The sequence below is a fragment of the Lolium perenne genome, chromosome 4, assembly GCF_019359855.2.
Source record: "Lolium perenne isolate Kyuss_39 chromosome 4, Kyuss_2.0, whole genome shotgun sequence".
In the NCBI taxonomy this organism is placed as follows: domain Eukaryota; kingdom Viridiplantae; phylum Streptophyta; class Magnoliopsida; order Poales; family Poaceae; genus Lolium; species Lolium perenne.
Genome location: NC_067247.2, coordinates 1,834,949 through 1,840,786, shown reverse-complemented (window position 1 = coordinate 1,840,786; position 5,838 = coordinate 1,834,949). Strand labels below are relative to the sequence as shown.

The window sequence follows — 5,838 nt, the reverse complement described above, 5'->3', positions numbered from 1 at the left end:
TGTTTTTTCTTCAATTTGAGAGATCTACACGAATCTTACAACAAAATGGACGTCCCAGATAAGCCGGACATATATGTAGACTTTGATTTCAGGTCCGTTGAGTAGGACGACTATACCAGGTATGTGCACTGTCCACCACGCAGACCAAACAACACGTGCTATCAAAAGCGAGTGATTCGTTGGGGGACGGCTATGTTGGCGCCGATGCAGAAGATGGCAAGGGTAACAGGAAGGCCAATAAGAGCAATTCCAGCAGATATTGTAAATTGGTTAAACCCGTAAATTTGCAAACCAGTTTAAGAGTTTGTACGTTTTTGCTAGATCAGACATCTTAAAATGGTCAGATCCGTAAACTTTTTTGCAGGCCAACCTGCATGCGAGCTCGTGATTTCTATATTTGGAGTTTCGAAAACGTTTTTGCAGGCCAACATGGATACGGTCAACGCGTTGTCGATTGAAAAAATCACCTTGCGCCGACACATTCTGTCGGGCGTCGATAGACTCGCTGGAGTCCGGCAAAATTTATTGAGTCCGGCAAAATTTATTCCGGCGAAACTCCCAAGTAATCCGGCCAGAGATCGGCAAAATTAGACGAGGTGGGATGGAATTGGCCGCCGATGGAGGAGCATGGCATGGCGGAGCTCGCGAATTGGGGCAGGGTCATGGCGGAGCTCGTGTCAGGGCAGGGGCCAGGCGGCGCGCGGAGGGCGCATGGCGCGGGCACCGGTGGCCGGAGGGCGCAACGGTGGCAAGCTGACGGCGCGGCTGTAGGAGGAAGAAGAAGTTTAGAATTTTTTTTTTGAGATGTGGACCTTTTATTGAAAGACACCCGAATATGCTATTTTACGGTTCTCTTTTGCGGGCTCTAGTATGCATGCGGAGGATTTTTTCAGCCTCCAAATCGCATTTTTTTCAGCCTGCAAACGTGTATTTGGGGTTTACGATTTGAGGTTTCTGCTAGAGTTGCTCTAAGAGCTACTAGCAACAGAAGAAGAAAGAAGACGGTGTTCGGAAGAAGAAAGCGTCGCCGTCGTGCATGGCGCCCCGGCCGCGGGCCAACACTAAACATTTGTCTTGGTCATATCCTCTCTACATAAGAAACTTAAATTGAAAGCCCGTGCAAGGGCAGCAAGGCACATCCATTCAACCAATATTATTAAGATCCAAGCTTAAGCAAAACTGAAAAACTAAAAAACAGCAAAGGACGAGCACAGTATCGGATGGCCTGATCAGCATTTGCAGTGGCAGTAGTGCAGCTTGCCAATCTTTTTGCAAAAGCCGTCTTTGCCGTCCCTGCTACAGGACGACTGCATGCACCAGGCGTTGCAGTCGTTGTCGCTCTGCTCTTCGTCGTCGCAGGTCTTCTCCGACTCATTGCCCCACTTTTGGTAGTCCTTGCAGCACTCTGGCGTCTCCGACACTGCAACAAAATTAAACACCAGCGCTACTAAATCGGGTGTACTCCAACGCAAAGATTTGAAGATGAATCGAGAAAACCCCAGGTGGGACGGGACAACAAAAACATTCAGACGAGCAACTTGAACAGAAATAGTTGTGAAAACTTACTCGCGGAGGCGACGAGCGAAGCTGTGACAACAAGAGCCACTAAGGCAGCGGTAAGACTACGAGCCATGATCTTTTCGCTCTAGATGTGTTCTCCGCTCAGAGGTTAGATCGATCTCAACGTGCGTTTCTCTGTCTAGACGCTAGAATTGTGGTTGTCTTGTATTGGCATTGCCATACTATTTATAATCTCTAGATCCCCAGATTGCTACCGTTTCGAAAATTTCGGTGATTAAGGAAATGGGTTTATTACTTTCATTGTGATGAGATCAACCGGTACTAATACATGATTTGCTGCGATTTCATTGCCGTTGATTCATAATTCGTTATTTGCCACCCCCGGATCCTCTATTAACGGCTGTCTCGTGCAAACTCTGTACAAGTAGCTACGAAAAGCACTAGGCCACGGTAACGTTTTTAGGGCACTTTGGTACAGGCACATATGCATGTGCCCTAATAGATATACATATTAATACACATCTAAGAAGTGCCCCAAATACACATACATATTGGGGTACATCTAAAAAGTGCCTTAAAAGATATATTAATTAGGACAGATATTTAAAATGCCCTCAAAACTATATACTTACTTATAAGGGCACATGTGTAAAGTGCCCTAAAAGCTATATATCTTTTGGAGCATATGTCTAAGGTGCCATAAAAACATAAACTATGTCAAAAAGTTTTTAGCAACAACACATTTAATCTTACAAACATTTGAAACATAGTGAACAATGCATATAAATTAAAAGATTTATACCAAAAGAGAGATGATTTTATACAAAAGAAATAATAGCTCAGTTTGAGACCGAAGTGTATGTGGAAAACCCTCTAAAAAATCTTCCAATTTTCAATTGCAAATTTTGTGACGAAATAAATTGACCGATATAATGCTACTAGAAGAATTTCTGTGTTACAACACACTATTTTTTTCTCCAGGCTTCCTATAATTACTGCGCATCCCATACTGCACGCTAAACTTCATACAAATTACATATGAAATCCAATTAGGAGACAACACCCGGGAATTGCTGTGCAATAGGAGATAACACCCCGTGTGGCCATCCCACAGGAAACCAACCCGTAGTTATTAAAATTCAAAAAAAATCCATATTATTATTAACAATAAAGGAAACCAACCCGTTTCCCCACACCGACCTCATTCATCCCCCGCTCGACGGATGGAGGGAACAGATTGAGCGCCGCTTCCCCGTCTCGAACACTACGGCTGACGCAGTTTGACTCCTCTCGTGTTGGTGACCAGTAACCGGCCGGGGTTAGAAATGATCCATATACATGTTGTATGCGAGATCATATACGTATCCTTGTATCTTTGTATCTATTGGTCATCTATAAACATATGAGATACGTGGAGGCTAAGACCCACGCAACCCTGAATCAAACTTGGTACCAGAGCATTCTCTCATCCCATCCCCAACGCCCGACACCAACCCTAGACGCCGCCGCTAGCCCTAGCTGCCGCCATGACCAGCCCCGCGTAGGACTTGGAGGCCCTCGGCGCCTCCTCTTCCGCCCCCTCCAGCTGTCCACGACGATCGGCACCATGACCTCCACCTCGAAGGCCACGGTCGCCGCACTGATGACGTTGGGACTCCTAGAGCAGAGTGTCGTAGTCAGCGAAGCTTCTTCCCCACAAGGGTCACTCTAGGGTTTATATCAAACTCTCGGGAAATTGGCTAAGAGGTGTCTCTTTTCCTCTTCTTCTAGCAATCCTGCAAAGTAAAGTATTGCCTTGTGTCCCCAACTTCACCGTGTGGTTGTCGAGCACAAGGTTTCGTATTACTAATTCTAGATAAATGAAGTAGTAAAGTAAAGTAAAGTAAATAAAGAATGTAAACTAAGTAAAAGCAGTAAAGAGATAGTTGTTTTTGGGTTTTGTGATTGATTAAGTAAAGAAACTATTTTTGTATTTTTGTATTAAAATAGTGCTGCAAGTAGAAAGTAAGATAAATGCAATGGAAAGGTGTTTCTTATGATTAAAATTAGACCAGGGTTCATGGGTTGACTTGTCTACTCTCTATTTAAAGTTGTAGTGGATAATAGCGATTCATCAATGAGATAATATTGGTGGAACTTCAATATGTATTTGATAAGCATTCATACGGGCATCACATCCTAACATAGAGATGATGCACCATATCTCTCTTACACTCCACAAGAAATGGAAAACTCCATGCAATCTTATATTAGGAATTAACAGAGCATAGCCATAAGTACTTTGACATGATGTTTAAATATCAAATATGCTACCTTGAACAAACAAGATCATCACTTTTGCACTTCATAAACATATCACATGCATTCACTTTATCCCTAGTGAGCTAGCAAAGGAAAAGTCAAAACAATAATAGATCATGAATTTGTTGTCACTATCCAATCACTAAAACCATGCTACTCCATCTAACACACATATCTCCCCACACATGTTCTTACATACAAGTTGGATCAGAACCAATACTTAAGAATGTGGTACACAATATGCATCTATCAATACATCTTACACATAATAGTTTCCAATCTCATATCACAATATCATAGAATAAAGATCCACCACATAAAAATTACATATATGACCATAATCATGTTGGGCAGCTCATATGGTACTAAGATCTATGAAAAACAAGAGATAAATAGATCAAATTACTGCCACAAACCCATAGCCTAGAGGTGGACTACCCCCCCTTGATCATGGTGTTAATGATGAAGATGTTGGAGAAGGTGGAGATCCCTCTGGCGGTGGCTCCGGCGGAGTTTCCGCCTCCAATGTTCGCTGTCGCAGCCTCTGTTTTCGTGTTTCTGTATTTCTGCGGTGCTCTCCTCAAGAGAACCCTGAGGGGGGTCATATATATTGGTTTTTTTTAGGTCAAAATAAATATGTGGACGCAAGATTGAAGAGAATCATACGGTCGAGGGGGAAAAGAGACCTGGTGGTACCCCCTTGTTGGGCGCGCCACCTAGGCTCTTTTGGGCCTCCAAGCCTTCCAAGTGCTCTAGGTGCTTCTCGTGATGAAAAAATGACGTCCCCGAAATCCTAAATCAAATTGACTCTGTATAGGTCTCTGAAAGTGAAAAATACACAAAACAGGGTTTTCGTGTTCTGCAAAGTTATAACCCAAATAAAGGGGATCATTGGTAAAACCCCATAAATCAATATAAAACATGGAAATAACATCATATATGTTGCAATTATGTGGGAATATATGTTAATAAAGTACAAAGTTCATGTATGCATTTTACATGCACCAACATCCCCAAGCTTAACCTATGCTCATCCTCGAGCATAAAGGTGATAAAACTAACATGAACTTTGGAGTTTATTGCATTGCTTCTATGTGATCATGCAAAGTATTACAAGGTTCAGTCAATAAAGAATAACAATAAGTAAATGACCACATAAAGTGATATATCTTACATTATACAAAGCATGCATAATAATAAGTGGCATTGTAAGCAAGTAAATGAGAAGTAGTATGAACCATAAAGCATGCTTGGATATTCCTATAGAAATTGTTTGGAAGACTCATTGTCCTCTCTTTTGATTCTTTTGACTCTCTTGACTCATTGAACAACAGAAAGTAAGTAGGGAATATATGTGCTAGTCCTCCAACAAAAGGTAAAATATAGCATAAAGTGAAATTTTGAGCTATGCAATTCATGTCAACTGTGAAAATAAGTTTGGGGCTCCACATATCTCTTTTTTATAGGGATACCTTTGGTTCATGTGTTTGACATCTTATAAGTAAGTCCTCATGCCCTTTACCATTGATAAGTCATACCTTGTGCTACTCAACATTAGATTATCATAGACCTTTCACATATTGTTTTAACCAAGAATAACACAAAGGGGTACCTCCATGCCACCTGTACAAAGGACCTTAGGAGATTTTGAGTCCCAACTTTATAGGCCATCCATACCGGGACAACATGGACAACAATCTTGTGAGCATTCTCTCTAAAATCTCTCTCTCTCTCACTTTTTTGTCTCTATCTTTTTTTCTTTCTTTTTTCCACTGTCTTTCTTTTTTCTTTTTCTTTCTTTATTTTCTCTCTTCCTATTGAGGATGATTGTGCTGAAACTTTCACCATGATTAGGCATGGCTTCGATTAGTGCCCAAATGCACTTCTCTAACATATATGCATACTCTAGTCTTTATGTTGATAACACCCTTTATTTCGCAAGAACAACTATCAAGTATTCGAAAAACATGGTGATCAACTCAAAAGATAAGTGCAATTTGGAAAGGTGTTTCCCAT

The 5,838-nt window shown here is 41.5% G+C and overlaps 1 non-coding gene across 1 annotated transcript; it reads right to left on the bottom strand.

Moving 5' to 3' along the window:
* Positions 1-1,138: 1,138 nt before the first annotated feature.
* On the bottom strand, positions 1,139-1,705 carry LOC127347971 (uncharacterized). The gene is made up of 2 exons (XR_011744269.1): positions 1,567-1,705; positions 1,139-1,420 (listed from the first exon to the last, which is right to left on the bottom strand). It is a non-coding gene; the product is annotated as an uncharacterized protein (transcript).
* Positions 1,706-5,838: the final 4,133 nt, after the last annotated feature.